This window comes from Bufo gargarizans, chromosome 8 (genome assembly GCF_014858855.1).
Source record: "Bufo gargarizans isolate SCDJY-AF-19 chromosome 8, ASM1485885v1, whole genome shotgun sequence".
In the NCBI taxonomy this organism is placed as follows: domain Eukaryota; kingdom Metazoa; phylum Chordata; class Amphibia; order Anura; family Bufonidae; genus Bufo; species Bufo gargarizans.
The window spans coordinates 28,825,974-28,846,593 of NC_058087.1; positions in this window are offsets into that span (position 1 = coordinate 28,825,974).

Here is a 20,620-nt window from a genome sequence, read left to right on the forward strand (position 1 = left end):
GTGCACCGCATCACGGATGCTGACCATGGTAGTGTTATTTATACTGTACATGGCATGGCTGTATTATGTATACATGGCATGGCTGTATTATGTATACATGGCATGGCTTTATTATGTATACATGGCATGGCTTTATTATGTATACATGGCATGGCTGTATTATGTATACATGGCATGGCTGTATTATGTATACATGGCATGGCTTTATTATGTATACATGGCATGGCTTTATTATGTATACATGGCTTGGCTGTATTATGTGTACATGGCTTGGCTTTATTATGTGTACATGGCTTGGCTTTATTATGTATACATGGCATGGCTGTATTATGTATACATGGCATGGCTTTATTATGTATACATGGCATGGCTTTATTATGTATACATGGCTTGGCTGTATTATGTATACATGGCATGGCTGTATTATGTATACATGGCATGGCTGTATTATGTATACATGGCTTGGCTGTATTATGTATACATGGCATGGCTGTATTATTTACACTTGGTATGGCTGTATTATTTATACATGGACCTGTCATTTATGTTAATTATTTCAATATAAGGCTACTTTCACACTTAGGTTGTTTGATTCCGACAGGCAGTTCCGTTGCCTGAACTGACTGCCTGATCAGGCAAACTGTATGCAAACGGATGTCATTTTTTCAGACTGATCAGGCATTTTTTAGACTGATCAGGATCCCGATCAATCTGAAAAATGCCTGATCTGTCAGAAAAATGCGCAGGCATTTTTAAAGGTCTGCGCAGGCAAGTCTTCAGTTTTTTTCGCCGGAGATAAAACCGTAGCATGCTACGGTTTTATCTTTTGCCTGATCAGTCAAAATGACTGAACTGAAGACATCCTGATGCATCCTGAACGGATTACTCTCCATTCAGAATGCATGGGGATATGCCTGATCAGTTCTTTTCCGGTATAGAGCCCCTAGAACGGAACTCTATGCCAAAAAAGAAAAATGCTAATGTGAAAGTAGCCTTACTTATGGCACCTGTATTTGTGCAGTACATGCTCCATCAGTACAGTGCCTGTAAGGATCATGTGTGTGTGTATCTGCATACAGGTGTAATGACCATTCTCCTATAGAGCACTGTGTTATATTACTATATTATAGTGCCACCTGTTAATGTTAGGAGCAATGCTGTTTGCACGACCGTCATGGCCTATTGTTTTCCTAATGGCCAATCATTTCCTATGTACACGCTGTAAACAGCTGCCTCGTCTTACAATTCATTAAGCCGGCCATGAAAGATGCACCTTTAGAGAGTCAACTAAAAACCGGGCAGAGAGTAACTGGATAACACAATATCCCGCTTTCAGTGTCGGCAATCCTGCTACAACACAGTAGCAGCCAACTTGTCTAGACAGCAAGCAGAGGTCTTGATGAATGTATTAAAGGCTGTATGCCAGGCCATTATAAAGTTGCAGATTTTTGCACAAGTGGCCTTTTGTGTCAAAATTTGCATTTTTCAGTTTAATGCTGCCTTTGTCTCTTTTCTAAAAAGCACGTGGAGCGGGCGTGTCCTCCCATGGCTTTATAGATTTAGTCTAGAATAACGCCTGAAACTGTAAATTACAGTGCAACTCTACACCAGGTCATGGCTGGTATAGATTTGCTTTTCTAGCTCATGAACCAGAAGATGCGCCAAAATATTGGACAATTTTTAAACCAGCACCTGGATCTGAATATTTTTGTAATTGCATGTAATTAAACATTTTGTACCATCACTGAATTATTCAATAAAATGTATCTGTATAGCACCACCTGCTGTTTGTTCTTTTTCCTATTTCTTTGTCCTGCTCACTGAGAAGGCCGCACATGCCCAGTTTCATCCTTCAACTGCCTCCTGAGCTGTGATAGGGAGAGCATGGACACGCCCCCTGAGCTGTGATAGGGAGAGTTGAGACACGCCCCCTGAGCTGTGATGGGGAGAGCTGAGACACGCCCCCTGAGCTGTGATAGGGAGAGCTGGGACACACCCCCTGAGCTGCAGCAGAAAAGACACTCCCCCTGAGCTGTCAGCTTGATATAAATCTAGCAGAGCAATGACTGGGAAGATCTCTGGACCCATGTGAGGTGCAGGGCTGGTTCTAGCCTTGTTAGAAAGAGGTTTTCATGTACTAAATGATGTCTGATTAAAATTTTTAACATTAATCATGAGATCACCTACAGGGTGGAGATTCCTCTGGAGGGTGTTAGAGAGGATGGGATTTGGGATCAAGTTCATAAATATGAACCAGCTTCTGTACAAATTCCCTAAGGCGAGGTTGAATATTATTAAGATGGTGGGCGTGGCCAGCAACCAACATGGCTGGACGCAGCTAAAGGGAGCTCCGTGGCCAAAGCTACATATCGGGACAAATCCTGAAGATATCACCACCATTTAACAGGCAATAGTCTGCTCAGCAAGCCCCACTAGCAGAGGTCCACCCGACAGAGCGCACGCCGAGGCAGTGCCGCACCGGGAGTCCAAAGTAAGGAGAAGGAGAAGCGCGATCCACCTGCGCAGTGGAACGGAGCAGTACAGGAGCGCTCTGGAGCTGGTGAGAGGCGAAGGGGAGCATAGGGAGGAAGAGGGCGAAGCAAAGCCAGTGAAGGAATAAGGGCGGCCACCATTTCAGGCACCATTTCAGGCACCTCCGTTTTCCCTCCAGTCAGCCATCTTGGCTGCGCGCATGCAGCATGCTGTGAAGGCAGAAAAATACTGCACTACAGGCATTTAAGTTAGCGGAGGGTACAACAAACCTCTTCCATATTTCTGTACAAAATATTCAATAGAATTGCAGACTGCCAGATAACGGACACAGCTTATTGCCCTGCTTACTGACATCTAAAACAAACTCAGACGGACAAAGATCTTTCAGAACTACTGTACAATGAAATACAGTGCTTCCCAGACCCTACATCTCATATTGCCAGTCCACAGATATTCCAACATAACAGGGCCGCAAAAATCACAGAGCACTTCCGAGAAATTGTGCAAATTTGCCAGACAATTTGACGAAGGAACGCGATCACCATAACCGCCGAGAACTGTTCACACTAGGGCAAGTACAGCATTGGATTTAACAATGCCCACAGCGCCCACTGAGGAGGACCAAGAAGAACCCACGCTCAAACAAGTAACCGCTCAAGTCCCGGAGGCTATAACCGTGTGTAAGACATCTCTCACAGGGAACATAGATGAAGTCAAAATTGACCTGGGGTTTTTACACCAAGACTTGCATAACCTGCGGGATTAGTTCAGCATGCAGAAGAGCGTATCTCACGCATAGAAGATGTTACCGCGACGATTCCACGGTCCATATCTGATCTAAATACCAAAGCGGAGACTTGGAAACAAAAAGCAGACGACCTAGAAAACAAGCCTTGCAGAAATACCATCAGAATAATCAGATTGCCAGAAAGAGCTGAAAGTCGCACACCTGACGAGTTCATAGAAAAATGGATAAAGGAGCTCTTTCCAGATGCAGAGTTCTCCTTAGCCTACGGAGTAGAACGGGCACACAGAGTACCGGCAAAACCCCTGCCGCCCGGGGCCCCACCTCGTCCCATGCTTGCCAGGTTCCTCAATTGCAAAGACAGGGGCAGGATACTTGCTCTGGCTAGAAGACGGCAAAAAATCAAATATGATGGTGCCAGAGTATCCATCTTTCCAGACTTTTCCATGGAACTGCAGAAACAATGTGCCACATTTATGGATGTAAAGAGAAGTAAACATCCCGCACTCCATGGGCTATATATCCAGTGAGGCTCAGAGTGGTCTTCTTTACATCTCCTGGAGAAGTCACGGAATGGCTGGCCTGCAGGAGAAGATCCCCTCAGACGCTGAGACTCACACAATTTCTAGGGACTAGTTACCAACTGATGGCAACTAATTGGTTCGGTTTACTTAATATATCCTAGATCAGTGATGGTGAACCTTTTAGAGGCCAAGTGCCCAAACTGCAACCTAAACCCACTTATTTATCGCAGAGTGCCAACACGGCAATTTAACCTGAATACCAATATAGTGTATCTTCCATGTACGTTATCATTTAGCTATAATAACTGCTTGCGCCGTTCATAGCGCGCCCTTCGCTGATGAATGGCAGGAAAAGTCTAAGGCTTATTGGTACACCATAGACTTTTTCCAGGGTGCGGGTGCCCACAGAGAGGGCTCTGAGTGCTGCCTCTGGCACCCGTGCCATAGGTTCGCCATCACTGTCCTAGATGGTTACATGATTATATCTAGTTCCATGTTAGATAAAGCGATGGGGCGTTAATTTCTATACTTAATTAGTTAAATGGTTATGCCATTATTGTAGCCACAGCCCGCACGCTTCTGCCAATAGGTACCCTAGGCGGAGGCCTATATTCTGAAGTGAGACGTCACTCCGGAGTGATCACTGCATGCGAAGTTAGTATACTGTTACAGTTTTGTTTGAATTTAAAACAATAATGTTTTATTGGTTAGATGCAGTTATTCCTGTAGTAATGTTGTATACAATTACACTCGTTGCGCCGAGCTTCACATCTGACAACCCATGTCTGCCTTTGAGTCCATGGCCGAGCTAAAAATCTTATCATGGAATGTCAGGGGATTATGTGCCCCACAAAAGAGATCTATGGTGCTGGTCTTTATTAGGAATTCTAGCCCGCAAATCCTGTGTCTTCAGGAGACACATCTGACTACTACCACCTCTAAAAGTTTTACAGAAACCCTGGGTCCAGTGGGCCGCACATTCTCATCACACCTCTTCTTCACATGGGGCCTTGGCCGTTGATTCAGAAGGTAGATATGTCTTTGTCGACTCTCTAATTGACAATGTACAATATACAGGTCCTTCTAAAAAAATTAGCATATTGTGATAAAGTTCATTATTTTCTGTAATGTACTGATAAACATTAGACTTTCATATATTTTAGATTCATTACACACAACTGAAGTAGTTCAAGCCTTTTACTGTTTTAATATTGATGATTTTGGCATACAGCTCATGAAAACCCAAAATTCCTATCTAAAAAAATTAGCATATCATGAAAAGGTTCTCTAAACAAGCTATTAACCTAATCATCTGAATCAACTAATTAACTCTAAACACCTGCAAAATATTCCTGAGGCTTTTAAAAACTCCCAGCCTGGTTCATTACTCCAAACCGCAATCATGGGTAAGACTGCCGACCTGACTGCTGTCCAGAAGGCCATCATTGACGCCCTCAAGCAAGAGGGTAAGACACAGAAATAAATTTCTGAAGGAATAGGCTGTTCCCAGAGGGCTGTATCAAGGCACCTCAGTGGGAAGTCTGTGGGAAGGAAAAAGTGTGGCAGAAAACGCTGCACAACGAGAAGAGGTGACCGGACCCTGAGGAAGATTGTGGAGAAGGACCGATTCCAGACCTTGGGGGACCTGCGGAAGCAGTGGACTGAGTCTGGAGTAGAAACATCCAGAGCCACCGTGTACAGGCGTGTGCAGGAAATGGGCTACAGGTGCCGCATTCCCCAGAAACAGCGGCAGAAGCGCCTGACCCGGGCTACAGAGAAGCAGCACTGGACTGTTGCTCAGTGGTCCAAAGTACTTTTTTCGGATGAAAGCAAATTTTGCATGTCATTCGGAAATCAAGGTGCCAGAGTCTGGAGGAAGACTGGGGAGAGGGAAATGCCAAAATGCCTGAAGTCCAGTGTCAAGTCCCCACAGTCAGTGATGGTCTGGGGCGCCATGTCAGCTGCTGGTGTTGGTCCACTGTGTTTTATCAAGGGCAGGGTCAATGCAGCTAGCCATCAGGAGATTTTGGAGCACTTCATGCTTCCATCTGCTGAAAAGCTTTATGGAGATGAAGATTTCATTTTTCAGCACGACCTGGCACCTGCTCACAGTGCCAACACCACTGGTAAATGGTTTACTGACCATGGTATTACTGTGCTCAATTGGCCTGCCAACTCTCCTGACCTGAACCCCATAGAGAATCTGTGGGATATTGGGAAGAGAAAGTTGAGAGACGCAAGACCCAACACTCTGGATGAGCTTAAGGCCACTATGGAAGCATCCTGGGCCTCCATAACACCTCAGCAGTGCCACAGGCTGATTGCCTCCATGCCACGCCGCATTGAAGCATCCTGGGCCTCCATAACACCTCAGCAGTGCCACAGGCTGATTGCCTCCATGCCACGCCGCATTGAAGCAGTCATTTCTGCAAAAGGATTCCCGACCAAGTATTGAGTGCAGAACTGAACATAATTATTTGAAGGTTGACTTTTTTTGTATTAAAAGCACTTTTCTTTTATTGGTCGGATGAAATATGCAAATTTTTTTAGATAGGAATTTGGGGTTTTCATGAGCTGTATGCCAAAATCATCAATATTAAAACAATAAAAGGCTTGAACTACTTCAGTTGTGTGTAATGAATCTAAAATATATGAAAGTCTAATGTTTATCAGTACATTACAGAAAATAATGAACTTTATCACAATATGCTAATTTTTTTAGAAGGACCTGTACTTAACTATACTAAAAGACAAAGCTGATAGGAAACTACTTTTCGTGAAGCAAACAGCATTCGAGCTAGGGAATCAATCAGCTAAACTATTGGCTCAATTAATCCGCCATAATTTACCTTCTTTAACAATATTATCAGTCAGGAACTGTGCAGGTCAAGAGTCTATCAAGAATTATATAGATCTAGCATAACAACATCAGAAATAGAGATAATCACATACCTAGAGAGTATTTCCCTTCCCAAACTTACCACAACTCAATGAGCCCAACTGGACCAGCCAATTAGTTTAGAATATAAATAAGATGCTTACAAGGTGTATTTCTTTGGGATGAGGCACTCGCCAAGGATTTCCACTCGCTCCACCATTATTTGATATTTATATTGAGCCCCTTGCTGTTAGGGTCAGGCAGGATCCCAGGATTGAAGGGTTTGGATATATCCGGAACAGAAGATCGTATTTCTTTATACGCCAATGATGTTTTATTTTATATACAACATACTAATACTACGCTCCTGAGTGTTATTCTTTGGTGAAGTTCCGGGTCTTGATATTAGTTGGTCTAAAACCATTCTTATGCCATTAGATCGATTAGAACCCCTTACTGAGGAGTTTTCTAGTAATTTGAGGATCTCAGATTTATTTAAATACTTGGGTATCACTATTTCTTCTAAGTTTGAAGACTTCCTACAGCTCAACTTGACCCCATTGATAACTAAATTGACATCTAAACTAAAGATATGGCTCCGACTCCCGCTATCTAGAGCCGATAGAATATCCCTGGTGAAGTTGATGATTTTGCCTCAATTACTGTATATCCTCAGGAACTCTCCTGTATGGATTGGAGACAAGTTTTTTTTAAAACTGATTGAGAGAATCATCAATGATCTACTTTGGGGAAGAAAGCGAGTAAGGCTTAAATTGGAGTATTTTTATAAGCCGATGGAACAGGAAGGATTAAATCTTCTCTGTTTCAAGGGCTATTTTATAGCGTCACAGTTATGGCTGTATTATGAATGGGAGAAAAGTCCACTTTGCAGAACCTTGGTGAAGATTTCTTCACATGATGATATCTTTATTGGAATCTGGTCAATTAATCAATCTCCAACAGGACTATAGAGTTGCTGTGAAGCTACTTATTAAGTCCTGGAGTACTATTAGAGATTGGTTGGGAATAAAGGGATCCCTTTGTTGTATGCCCCTTTGGCATAACTGTCATCTACAGGACTTACGGTAGATTAATTGGTTGGGGATCAGTATTGGCAAAATAATATTTGTTATCTTTTAATATTTATCTTGGTTTAGGTATTTTCAGTTACGTTCGGCACTTTCTAGTGTAAAAGAAAAATCGCTTTTTGATATAGACACTTCCACATTTTTGCATGATTTGATAGTAAAGCCAGCACCGAGTGTTAAGATTTCTGTATGTTATAAATATCTACTTAAAGCACAATTTATTAATAAATATTCCCCTGGGCAAAAGACCTGGAGAGGGGATTGCCCAATGATTCAATTGGATGATTGGGAGAATATACTGGTAAATGTGGGATTAGTTTCTCATAATTGTAATCACATATTGGTTCAATTTAATATTTTACACATAATTTATATTACACCTTTATGGCTTAACAAATGGGGTTTGAGAAACACCTCTAACTGTCCACAGTGTGATTCACCTGAGGTCGATTATTTACATATGTTTTGGACTTTTACAGAACTAAAAGAATATTGGGGGGGGGGGGGGGGGGGGGGCAATTCATAACTATATTACCCAAAAATAGAAAGTGATGATTCCGTTTACGGCGGAGTCTTGGATTTTGAGTGATCTTTCCAAGGTTGGGTGCCAAAAATGCAAAAAGATTATTTTGGTTAAAATAATGTTTTTGGCAAGGCTCTTGATTGCAGGGGCTTGGTTCTCATCTAATATATGGTCAAGTCTCATTAACAAGATTAAAAGGTATGAAAATATTTTATATAAACAAAGAAATTCTGAGGATAAATGGCTTAAGGCATGGGGAGAATGGAATTTAAAATTTTTCCTGCCTCAACCTCCTCACTATCCCGGGGGTGGGAGACGCATCGCAAAGGGGTGGAAGTTTGGAAGGGAATTGGGGGGGTATAGTTTAAGAAAATGGAAATAATAATTTTGATGTTTTGTTTTGTATGGAAATATTATTTTCTAAAATTTAATTAAAAAAATTCTTGAGATAACCTCTTTGAGAGTGGTCAATCAGGTGATCGCACAATATAGCTAAGGAAGAGGTGGGTAGCTGCATGTTTCTCCTACAGTGACCTCTGCAGGAGAAATGTGGAATTACATGGCATGCAGTCTAATGAATGGGTGACCATGTAACACAAGCAGGTGTTAAGTCCTCCAGAGCAGGACATGTTCTTTGCTAATTTCCTGAAACAGCCAGACTAAAGGAAATTTGCAATTTTTCTTATTCATGGAGGCAGTTACATATTAGTTACCGATCCGACTCATGAACATTTGCCTGCTATAAGAGGAACATGTGCCGTTATCCGCTAGACGTCAGCTTCATATGAGCCTCTTCCATCAACTTGTGTCTCTAATTTTCATTTAAAGACTCACAAAGACTGTCGTCGATGATTAATGAGTCACATAATTACCGACTATAAGATGACTCCGCTCACATGGATGGCATAACAAATACGTCTCCCAGACTGGCAGCAGGTTTGCTAATAAACTCGTATCCTTGAAGTTTAAGGAGTAGAATGAAAATATGCTGAAGAAACTGAACAGTGTCTCCCCAGAAATAGGACAATATGTGTAAGCTCCTGGAGAAATGGGTGGATGTCTTGGTGCAGCCAAATCTGCTGGGCACCATGTCCTCTTCATAATATGCTCCTTTCTCCCCACTCCTGCAGTCCTCTGCACTCCTGGGCACCACCACAGCCAACACCCTGGTCTTATTGTCTTTGGCGTGCCCAAGATGGCATAAAACAGCAGGAATGGAGAGAAGTTAGTATCCACATGACTAAATGTATTCAAGGGATCTTAAGGGTCTGTATTTATATTCATTTAGGGGGTCTGGAGGCTATGTATTTATTTAGAGGGTCTGGTCTGGGACTGTACGTGTTTATGGGCCTAGGGTTTGTATTGGTGTAGAGCAGGTATGCTCAACCTGCAGCCCTCCAGCTGTTGTAAAACTACAACTCCCACCATGCCCTGCTGTAGGAAGATAGCTGTAGACTGTCCGGGCACGCTGGGAGTTGTAGTTTTGTAACAGCTGGAGGGCCACAGGTTGAGCATCCCTGGTGTAGAGGGTCTGCTCTAGTTTTTTATTTTATTTAGGGCATCTGGTCTTGGGTCTGTACTTGTTTACTGGGGTCTGGTCTGGAATCTGCTTTTGTTTAGGGGGTGTGGAGGCTCTGTATTTATTTAGGAGTTTGTTGATCATGCTGATTAAAATGATACCTTTTTTATGTCTGTAGGTGGAACCATTGCTAAAAATATCAGCATTTTTTGTAATATGCAAATGAGCTGGTTTAAGCACCAAGGGGTCGACCGGAGCCCTGGGAGCACTGCTTTTGTAACACCCTTCTAATCTGGGCATTCCTCCTTCCCCCCTTTATTGACAGAGCTAGACAATCAAGCAAGGGGAGGTGGGAGGGTCCAAATCAGACAGGCATTACAAAAGCAGTGCTCCAATGGCTCCTGCTGGCCCCTTGGTGCTCAAACCAGCTCATTTGCATATTGCTAAAAATGCTGATATTTCGGCAACGGCTCTACCTACAGACATAACAAAGGTATCATTTTAATCAGTGTGATCAATCCTACCAGGCAGCATGCCTGGTTCAACAGGGTTGATCATGCTGACAGATTCTCTTTAATGGGCCTGAAGGCTCGCTATTTAATTAAGGGGTCTGTATTTGTTCAGAGCAGTCTGCTGTGGGCCTGATTTGGGGTCTGTATTAATTTTGGGGTTCTAGTCTTGGGTCTGCATTCATTTTGGGCTGTGATGAAGTAAGTGATCTGCACTTCTTGTGATTCAAGTGCCATAGGCTGCATGACTTTGCACAGCACTTTATGCACCACTCTCCAGAATATTCCTTTTTAAAAGTTGGCAAGTATGACACAACTGGGCATGGTGTCTGTTTATCGGAAAGCTGAGTGGAAACGCATATGTCTGACGTCTTGCCGCTCGGACAGGTTGTCACTTAACATCATAAGAATCATTATGGTCAAGAGGGTGTTTCTCTATAGTCAGAGGTCTGGAATAGCTGTAATGGTGGTGTCACCAAACTTTCCCAGGGCGGAGAGATGGAGTACAATAGCAAACATCAGGTCTTAATGGTGTGAGCAACAGTTTGTCAAGAAGACCTTTCTTTTGCACGAATCATTGGGTGCAATGTGCTTGTCATGCCCACTAGAGGGCGCTTGTCCTTGAGAGAAGTGACAGTCACTTTAATGGTGCTACAAACATATGGCATGGCACCGCTCCAGCCCTCGCACCATCTGCAACCAAATTGGTTCCATGATAACAATTTGCAGTAACAGGAACGCTGGCTGCCTCTTTTTATGGATCCCAATGAAAATTAGAATTTTAAGTTTGCTGACTGCATCTCCCTAGGCTGTCATTCCCTCGAAAGCTTTCGTGATTGGGGGTGGGGGTGGAAGGGGGGGGATTTGTGTACAGAATCTAATTACCTAACCCCACTGTTACATTGCCCAATCAATTCTTTACGTAGCCCAAGGCAATGTGCAGATTTGCCAGCGTTCGGCTCGTGGGCTGTCGGCCTGTGCGGACACAGCAGGGGGCACTGGGAGATAATGACTTGACGGTGGCAGAGAAAAATTAGCCGCTCTGTGCTTGTACGCAGCTGACAGGAGTCAGTAAATTCCCCTTCTCTGACATTAATTTTATGCGAGCCTATGGAGACTGGCAGATATTTGGACCATGTATCGTCTGTTAATCTCTTGTTAGGATGAGGGCGATTTATCCAGCGTGGCCCATGTACACAGGGACTGGAGGAGTTCCATAAATAATATCCTGCAACATTGTATCTATTTCCTGCTCTTGTTTACACTGGTAACATATTCCATATCAATGTAGTAACAATGTATCATCTCTATCCCAAAACACAGCTGCAGCTGGCCAACCGTTTTCTCTGTGGCGGCCACTGCTGGAGAAATGTAGTATTACATGACGTCCATTGAACATGGAGTGGCTGGAGCACCAGAGGGATAGACATTGTATGTTGGTGGCGCTTCATTTTGATCAACACGGGAGAGTCCATCTGTTTAATTTGTATGCTCTAATGAAATATATGTAAAGGGTCTAAAACAACTTATTTATAATATACCCACTATATAAATTGATTGCACAAATTTAGAAAAGCATAGCTGTTTTCTTCCATAGCTGTCTTGTATTGCATTTCAGCCCCATTGAAGTGAATGCAGCTGAGTTATCATACCACACGCATCCTATGTACAGGTGTGGCACTGTTCTTACCTAATACCACCTTTTTAGATCCTGTGCCCCTCCCAGGATGCAAATTCAAGGGTACCCCACCATACCTAGTCATTGCAACGCAAACATTGACCACAGTTATGGTGTCACTATGGACTACATGTCACCACTGTGAGTTTTGATTGGCTGTTATGGTGAATGGACAAACATCCATGACATGGCAAGGGACCCCATTGTAATAGTTGTAATAATAATGTATTCTGGAACTTTACCTTATGTTAGTGAAAATCTTGGCTTGCTATTAATGAATGGGAACATTCTTGCTTACATCCAAAAAGGATGGAAACCCTGAATACAACTAATACTTCTCACAACTGACGGTTTGCTACAATTGTATCAGGTCTAGACAATCATCTGTGAGCTAAAAACATAAGGCTAGTTTCACACTAGCGGGGAATTCTTCTGGCAGAGGAACAGCCTGTAGGAAGACATTGTATTCGGCACAGCTAGAAAAAGTAGGAGCACCGCCAGGCCTGGTTGGCTGTTATGGGACTTGGCGGGGATTTGATCGGACAAATACTGCTGCAATGCACTAATGCCGGAAACAAGCAGGATTCCCATTGAGTCCTATTATAGTCAATGAACTCTGGTGGGATCAGGTAGTATCCAGCTAGTGCTAGGTTGCGGTCAGACAAGAACTAGTATTTGTCCGTCCGGTTCTCATAAGGCTTCGGCTACACGGCAACACCTGTCGTGACCTGGATTGCTGAGTAGAGGTGATCCCATAGAAATGAATGGGATCACTGCGGCAGTCGCATGGGATCCAATACGGCTGGATTTCTTGCGACTGCCGCGGCGATCCAATTCATTTCTACGGCATCACTGCTGCTCAGCAATCCTGGCTGCGGCCAGTGTCGCTGTGTAACCCTTACCTAACAGTCAAAGGGACCTGGCGGTGCTCTGGCCTTTTCCGGCTGTTCCTCTGCCAGAACAGCTGCCCGAAAAATTTACTGCTAGCGTGAACCTAGTCTTAGCAGCACAAATCTCTCTCCTTTCCTAACAGTTTGTGACAATGTACTGTATCATTGTCAGTAAGATGGACCAGTCTGGAGCCCAGGCCGTCGGAACTATAAATCAAATGCTTTATATAAAAGAAATGATCAAAAGAAAAATTTCAAAGGGAATTGATCCTAGAGGTGGACATATAAAACACCTCAAAAAGAGTTAGTCGTTAATTTAATTATATTGTGCAATCAGTAAAACATTGTACAAGCGTCTATGCAAAAATATAAATGATTTATTATACAATAACTTAGAATACAATGAAAGCTTAATCAATATAAAATTCAATAATATGCAATAACACACAGTGATACACAGTTCCCTAAATTCGTCACTAGTTGGTTCTAACACAAATAACAGCGTTCCGTATTACCTCTCAAACATAAAATGTAATACAACCGTCTCGACCACAATTATGAGATATACTAGTTCACTATACACAGTAACTTAATAGTGATAGATACAAACCCTTGCTCTGCTCAAACTATGACCAATCTCGGATATCGGGTAGTATTGCAGCACAATTTATAAATTATCAGGCCTGATATTGACTATGGAATGTAAATATTCCAATCAGAGAGTTTCTCAGATATCAATATTAGATCTTTTATTCAGTAATATGCATCTTTACTGAATAGTGATTATATTGATGTAGCACTTTTAACATTATACATCCGCACTAAAGCAGGAAGTTACTAAATATCAGGCCAATTAATTAAATCAATACTACACATAATAAAGTTATACGTTACCCGAGAATGCAGATGATATGCGGAGTCTAAGGGAAGTCAGTCCATTCTGATCATTGGGATTTTTCTCCTGGGGTCTCTCATTTCTTTCTTTTATCTCTTTTATTCCCTCCTGTATGTGGTTTATTATCCAAAAATGTATCAGTTAGACACACCTTCCTAGCTTGGAGTTTTCCAATCATTGTTGGTTAGGCGTGTACATATGATAACGACTGTGATGTCACTGTATTACCCAGAATGCATTTCTGCTGTTGGTGTAATGTTACTTATTTATACCTAGGTGACACTATTGCATAAGCTACTAGCATCATTACTAGTAAGGGTTAAATGTCCAGGTCTGACTTCATCTTACATTCCATACACATAACATATGGAATCCTAAATCAGAGGGATTAACTTTGACACATGTACCAATTAAAGCATAGACATTTAGGTACCATTTTAGATTAATTAAATTTATGGTATTAAAAAGAATATAATAGACCTTGTACTCTCACAGACATGCAGGGCTGGGACAAGGTCCACCACCAACAGAGGCTGAGCTGCCCAAGTGCGCCCCCCATCTACCCCACCAGACATTTAGATGTTATTTATTCCTGCAGCTCTAATGCTCTGATGATCACTGATCAGTAGATGACTCAAGTCAAGCCTCCCCTGCCATTTAGATATGTATGTTTGTTATTAATCATCATCCACCCCAACCCCCCGGGACGTTCCTTGTAATTTTACCCCATCCAGCATCCAGAACCCCATCAGACCTCAGATCAGACGGAAAAGAATATTATCTTTATTTAAAAACTATCTTACTTCACTTCAGGGCAGACTCTCACGCTCTATCCCTGCTGGGGCCTGTGCTGGGTCGTGACACAGTGCTGTGCTGCTGCCCACGCTGCTCCTGGTCTCCAGAGGGCGCACATATGACCTGACAGCGCGTCAGGTCAAAGTGCGCGCTGTCCGCAGCCAGTTAGGCAAGCGACTGAGCAGAGACCAGAGCAGCGGAGCGGCCGAGCTAGGAGGCGGAGCGGGGAGGGAGCACGTAAGTCAGTGCCAAGTGCTCACTACTCCCTTCGTCCTCCAGCGCGGCCGGCAGCCCGGCAGGTGCGGCAGCAGCAGCGACGTGGTCAGTGGCCTGCCTGCCGCCCAGAGGCTGGGGAGCTGGCCTGCGCCCTGAGGCTGGAGCCTCCCCAGCCTCTGTGTCGGCCTGGCCCTGCAGACATGTGTGTCTCCCCTGTCACCTCAACGGGTGATTGATTGTTAGTTAAAATAACACCGCCTTCCCTGAATGGAGACTTAATAACAAAGTCTATACTTAAAATTCTTCTCATCATATTTTAGGAGTACATGCTTTCTGTCACGGTGGGGAGTGGGGGAAACTATACAATGTAAAAGGATAAAGGATAGAAGCTAGACCAGGCTGCCAAGAAAAGGGAGCTGGTCCCCTCATATAGCATCCCTAAATCTGGCCCTGTTCTCCTAACTGTATGAGCTGACCCTTAAGGAAGGAGGGCCCATACACCGGAAACCTCAGATCCCCGAAATCCCTGAATATCCCTGAGGTTAGGAGACAGGGACAAGAGACAACCAGGTTCATCCAAGACACGGATGAACCAGAGTCTCCACAGGCCTAGTTGCAGGGAAAAGTGGACGACCAAATACAGCAACAGAGTCGGCAGGTAAGAACACCAGAAACACACTTACCTGCCGCAGCCACCACGACTGGAACCCGTGCATAAGTACAGGTGCCCACACACCAAATAGGACACCGTACAAACAACACCACACACCGGAATCCAGCACACCTGATACTGCCTGGGCCCCATACAGCAAGGTGCACGGCAGCCCCAGGCAGCACTGCATTCAGACTTATGGTTCACCCCTCCAGGAAACCAGCCCCCTTCCGGAGGTATCAACATACTGGGTGATGAATAGCATACATGCAGGGACCAACACCAACAACAGCCCAGACATGTAGCAACCATCAAAACGCCTCACGCACCCAGAACATAAACCCACACCACACATACAACAAGTGAGGGTAAAGGTACATGGAGGGCACATAAGGGAGGACAATTTATGTTCCATAAGGTGGCCCTCAAGGACTGGGCAGAAACACCCAGGCAAGGAACAAAGCTCCAACACCAAGCACAGCTGTAGTACAACTGCACCCAGCCAGCAAGCCACAGGTATATATCAAGCCCGCGGCCACACCCGGAAAAACACCTTAATCCCCACTAGCAAGAAGATTAACCCCTTGCTCACCAAACAGCAGGGAGGCAAACCTTAAAGGGGAAGTGCACATGCAAACTGCAAACAACACGTTGCCACTGGCAACTCGTATGCATGGCAACCACGTCACGGTCAAACAACAATATGACCGCGACACTTTCCTAGTGAGAAATATATAAGATAATAGATGCATTGACATTCTTTATAATACTTAACAATATAGAACAATACATACGTCCTATTGATTATCTTATACAAAAAAAAAAACTAAGGTTCATTATATGTGTATACAGACACCACAGACTTTCTGCTTCACCAATAGACATCAACTGTAGGGGTAATTAGTACCAGATATGTCTAGAGAAAATACTTATCTCAGTCATAAATCTATAAGGAGACAAGAATGACTCTTCTCAGACTGGTACATCATCATTATAATCAGTGTCCTTTCCATGAACCTCACTCGACAGACTTTAAAATACATACAAAATTGTGAATATATCACTATATATATATATATATATATAAAATCAAATCCACTATAATTATGATATTTAGATATAAATGTTATATATCTATGAAAAAGCACAACAAGGCTGTTTAACTCAGAGGATCGTATTCTCCTTGCACCCGCCAAGTGCAAACTTTGGGAGGGGAGCAGGGAAGAAAATGCAGGCTGTAGGGGGGGGGGCTAAAGCTTCTTCTCCCACCCCTGCTTAAAGATCAGTATAGGGGATAAATGACCTGTCCAGATGGTATAATGTTACGATGTCATCCATTCAGAATAATAAAAAAGGCCATTTTTCTGCATCTCTCTTTGTACTATATTTGTGCTTGGAGGCTGATTGCTTCCATTTATAAATATGTATCAGGGGTGAGGAGAGGGATTGCTCTTTCTAGAAAGTTTACGGTGCCCCCTACAATTTTCGAGAACACAAGTTTGGGCAGTATATTTTAGATTGTATATAACTCTGCATCCATTCACCTTATTCAAAAGAAGAGACTGCCATAGAAATATATTAGGAGAGCGGTGGGCAGCAAAAGATGGAAGCAAATTGTGCTTAAAAGCCTAAGCCACCCGCACATGAGAGGATGCAGAAGGCAATTCCATCATAAATATTATAATTTCATTACTTTCCTCAGCACAAAAAAAAAGAGCAGCGTGAAATGCAATGAGATTGAGAAAGGACAAGCTGCATGGTGGGGGGAGATGGAATGCCAGCGCTGGGAACGGAAGGAGGGGCACCAGGTGCCAGCTGTCTGAGCCCCTGTGTTTAAAATTTAATACCAAAATCTCAGCTGAAGGTTTTGTTATCTATCAGAATAATGTCGCCTAACCATACGGGAGCTTCTCTAATGCACTCATTCCTCATAAGTCAGATTAAAAATGAAAATATCACACACGGCTCCATGTGCGCACCGGTCGACTTCACCTTGGGGATATGAAATAAGGAAATGGACCCAGTCAAGATGTTGTATTAAACCATCAAAGCCGTCTTTGATGCCTCCACTTTATGGTGGCCCCTTGATAATTCCTCCTGGGGAATTTTTTTTTTGAAAGATTATGCTCAAAGAGTTGTTATGGCAGGCAGTAAACAGTAAAGAGCACCTATTACATGCAGCATTTACCAGTCTACAGCAGGGGGCGCAAGCCATTTCATCAGTACCCATATCCTAAAACTAGAGAACCCAGAGCCCATTTTGCCACCCTAATTTAATTGCAATAGGCACGACCGACCCTTCTGCTCTGCAGACAGCCTGCCTGTGCTGCACGCCAGCATCCGACCCACGTGACCTAGCAGGTCCATACCGTGTATGGAGTTTAGACACTACCCGCCGGGAATAGTGGGGCAGGGAACCAGCGGTGCTCTGAACATCTACTGGCCCGGGGGGCATGCTCCCCTCGGCCCAGCCTACCACTGATGAGTAAAGAGGCCAGGAATGGGTTGGGACCCTACCCCATCACTTCCTGGAGACTATTACTCTAAGGACACTATTCTGCCCATTTACTCCCATTATTTCAGGACCTCTTTAAATGGGTTTCTGGTTTTATGCAAAAAGACTTAATCATTGCATACATGAACATTTCGGAAACTTTCTTATAAACTTTGTCTTTCAGTTCCTCACCAGTCCTCCTCGCAGCTCACCAAGTACAGCGCCCTCGATTGGATAGTGGCTGTGCTTGGTATTGCAGCTCAGTCCCATTCACTTCAATGGGACTGAATTGTGACTAGGCTATGTGACCGATGAACATGAACGTGACTGGCCTAGGAAGAGGCCACAGCCATAACCGAACATCGCAGTCTTTTCAAGCATCTGTGCCAGGAGTCGGATCCCCACCTATCTGATATTGATGACCTATCCTGAGTAGTGTTGAGCAAATCAAAGTTCATGAAGTGGACTTTGATCCGAATTTCAGGGAAAATTTGATTCGTTGTGAAGCAAAATTTCCTTGCGCTTCGTGATAACGAATCAATTTTCCCTAAAATGTCGGTAAAAATAAAATCCATACTCACCTCATCCATTTGCTCGGCCAGTGTGATGACATCATCACGCACCGCATGAAATTTCGCACTGATGGCCGTGGTGGACTCTTTGCAAGCCAGTGGATAAGGTGAGTACTTTTTAAAGATTAACCCCTGTCAGCCCTCAATGGTCACTCAGATGCCGCGATCAGCAACATCTGACGGGTTCGATAACGGAGGGTGGCACCATCGCAGTTCCCCGTCATTGGGACTGCTACTCACAAAGAAATGCGCTTCATGATGAATTCATTCGTCACAAAGCGAATTGTTTTGTGAAATTCGGCGACGCAGCTTAATCAAATTTTTTAGAACTTTGCTCATCTCTTAAGGGTCCATTCACACGTCCGCAAAATGGGTCCGGATCCGTTCCACAACGTTGCGGAACGGATCCGGACCCATTCATTTTCAACATGGCCGCAAAAGATGCAGACAGCACACTGTGTGCTGTCCGCATCCGCACTTCCCTTCCGCATCAGCACTTCCTTTCTGCAAAAAAATAGAACATCTCCTATTTTTGTCCGCAGACATAGACAAGAAAAGGCATTTCAATTTAAAGTGCTGGCCGTGTGCGGTCCGCAAAATGCGGAACGCACATAGGACCGCAAAACACTTGTGGACTTGTGAATAGACCCTAATGCTGAGGATAGGTCATCAATCCAGAAGAATTGGACATTCAGAGGCGGTAAACAGAATTGTATCCAGTCTAGACAAAACATAAACAACCTGCACTCCGGCCTGATACATTGTAGCAAACTAGAGACATGTCTGCAGCTGCTGCTGGTGTGTATAGCTCAGTGAGCGTTGCCTATACAACCACATCTTCTTCTAAGGTGAGAGCAGGAGGAGCAGTTTACAGGTTTACTGCCTCTGAATGGAAGATAGCATGTTCTTATTCACTGACAGGAAACAGAGATCTTGATAATGGCGAAGAATTGAATCAGAAAAGACTGATGTTTCACACAAATATATAGGGGGTCATTTATTGATAGATATACGCCAGATTCGGTCGCAAAGGGTATCTGCGGCTGAATCTGTAACTTTTCCCAGCGAACGCCAGGTCTAAAAAAGGTGGCGTGCACGTGGAAGGGGGCGAGACGACTGGCACATCTCACTTATCATTTTCTTCATCTGTTTTTGGCATAGAAAATGATCTAAGGAACCTGGCGTGAATTTAGGCCAGCCGTGGATGTGTCTAGGTTACGTAGAGGCCGGCGCCTCTACGTAACTAGGCGCATCGTGCCCCAGCGCAGGGTTATTAAGGCCAGCTTCTAAAACGCCAGTCTTAATAAATGACCCCAATACACACACACACCTCTTCTGGCGTAAATAATAGAAATCTATCGGCCCTTGGAAGGCCACACCCTCCACTCCTCCACCCACTTTTAAAAGAAGCGTCGCAAGTGATGTAAAAACACAAAAAGTTGATGCATCTGCAAAAAATTGCAACTTCTTGACGCCAACTTGTAGTGTAAAGGACATAATAAATTCCCCCCAGCGCATATTGGAATGTTGTCAAACTGGAGAACCCCTTTAACAACTCCCCCTATTGTGCCCATTTTACCCTAAAATCCATTAGAGCACCTGCCATAAAAAAGTGTGACCTCTGTCAGGGCCCTGACCTCCAAAAACTCATCCTACTCGGTCCACGACCACCTCTGCTTGTTCTTTGCGCCAAGACATCAGTATAATCTCAACCCCCTGATCTGAACGGAAAAACACGACTTGATGTATAAGCAATTGGGTTAAACGGGAAGAAGATTTGAAGCCTCTCATATATCTTTGTTTAGAAGCGGCAATTAGTCACGTAATAAACCAAAAGTAAAGAAGAAAAAAATAAAAAATATATATCATTGCTGCACAACCAGAGAACCTGCAGGCAGCCGGGTCCTGAAGCCGGAGCAATATCCTAATTTAATAAGCGCATAAAGTATATGTATATAAATCATGCATACGCAGGCAGCGCTGACCAGAATGCATTGGAAGCCATAACTCAGCAGGTACATGACCGGAATACGCAGGAAGTCGCACGCTGCACCGCTCTGCATTCCGTGTAAAGAACATGAGGGGCGCGCTGACATCATTCAGGTCCAGAGGTTAATGACACCTCCGTCTTATTAACCTGACCGAACCA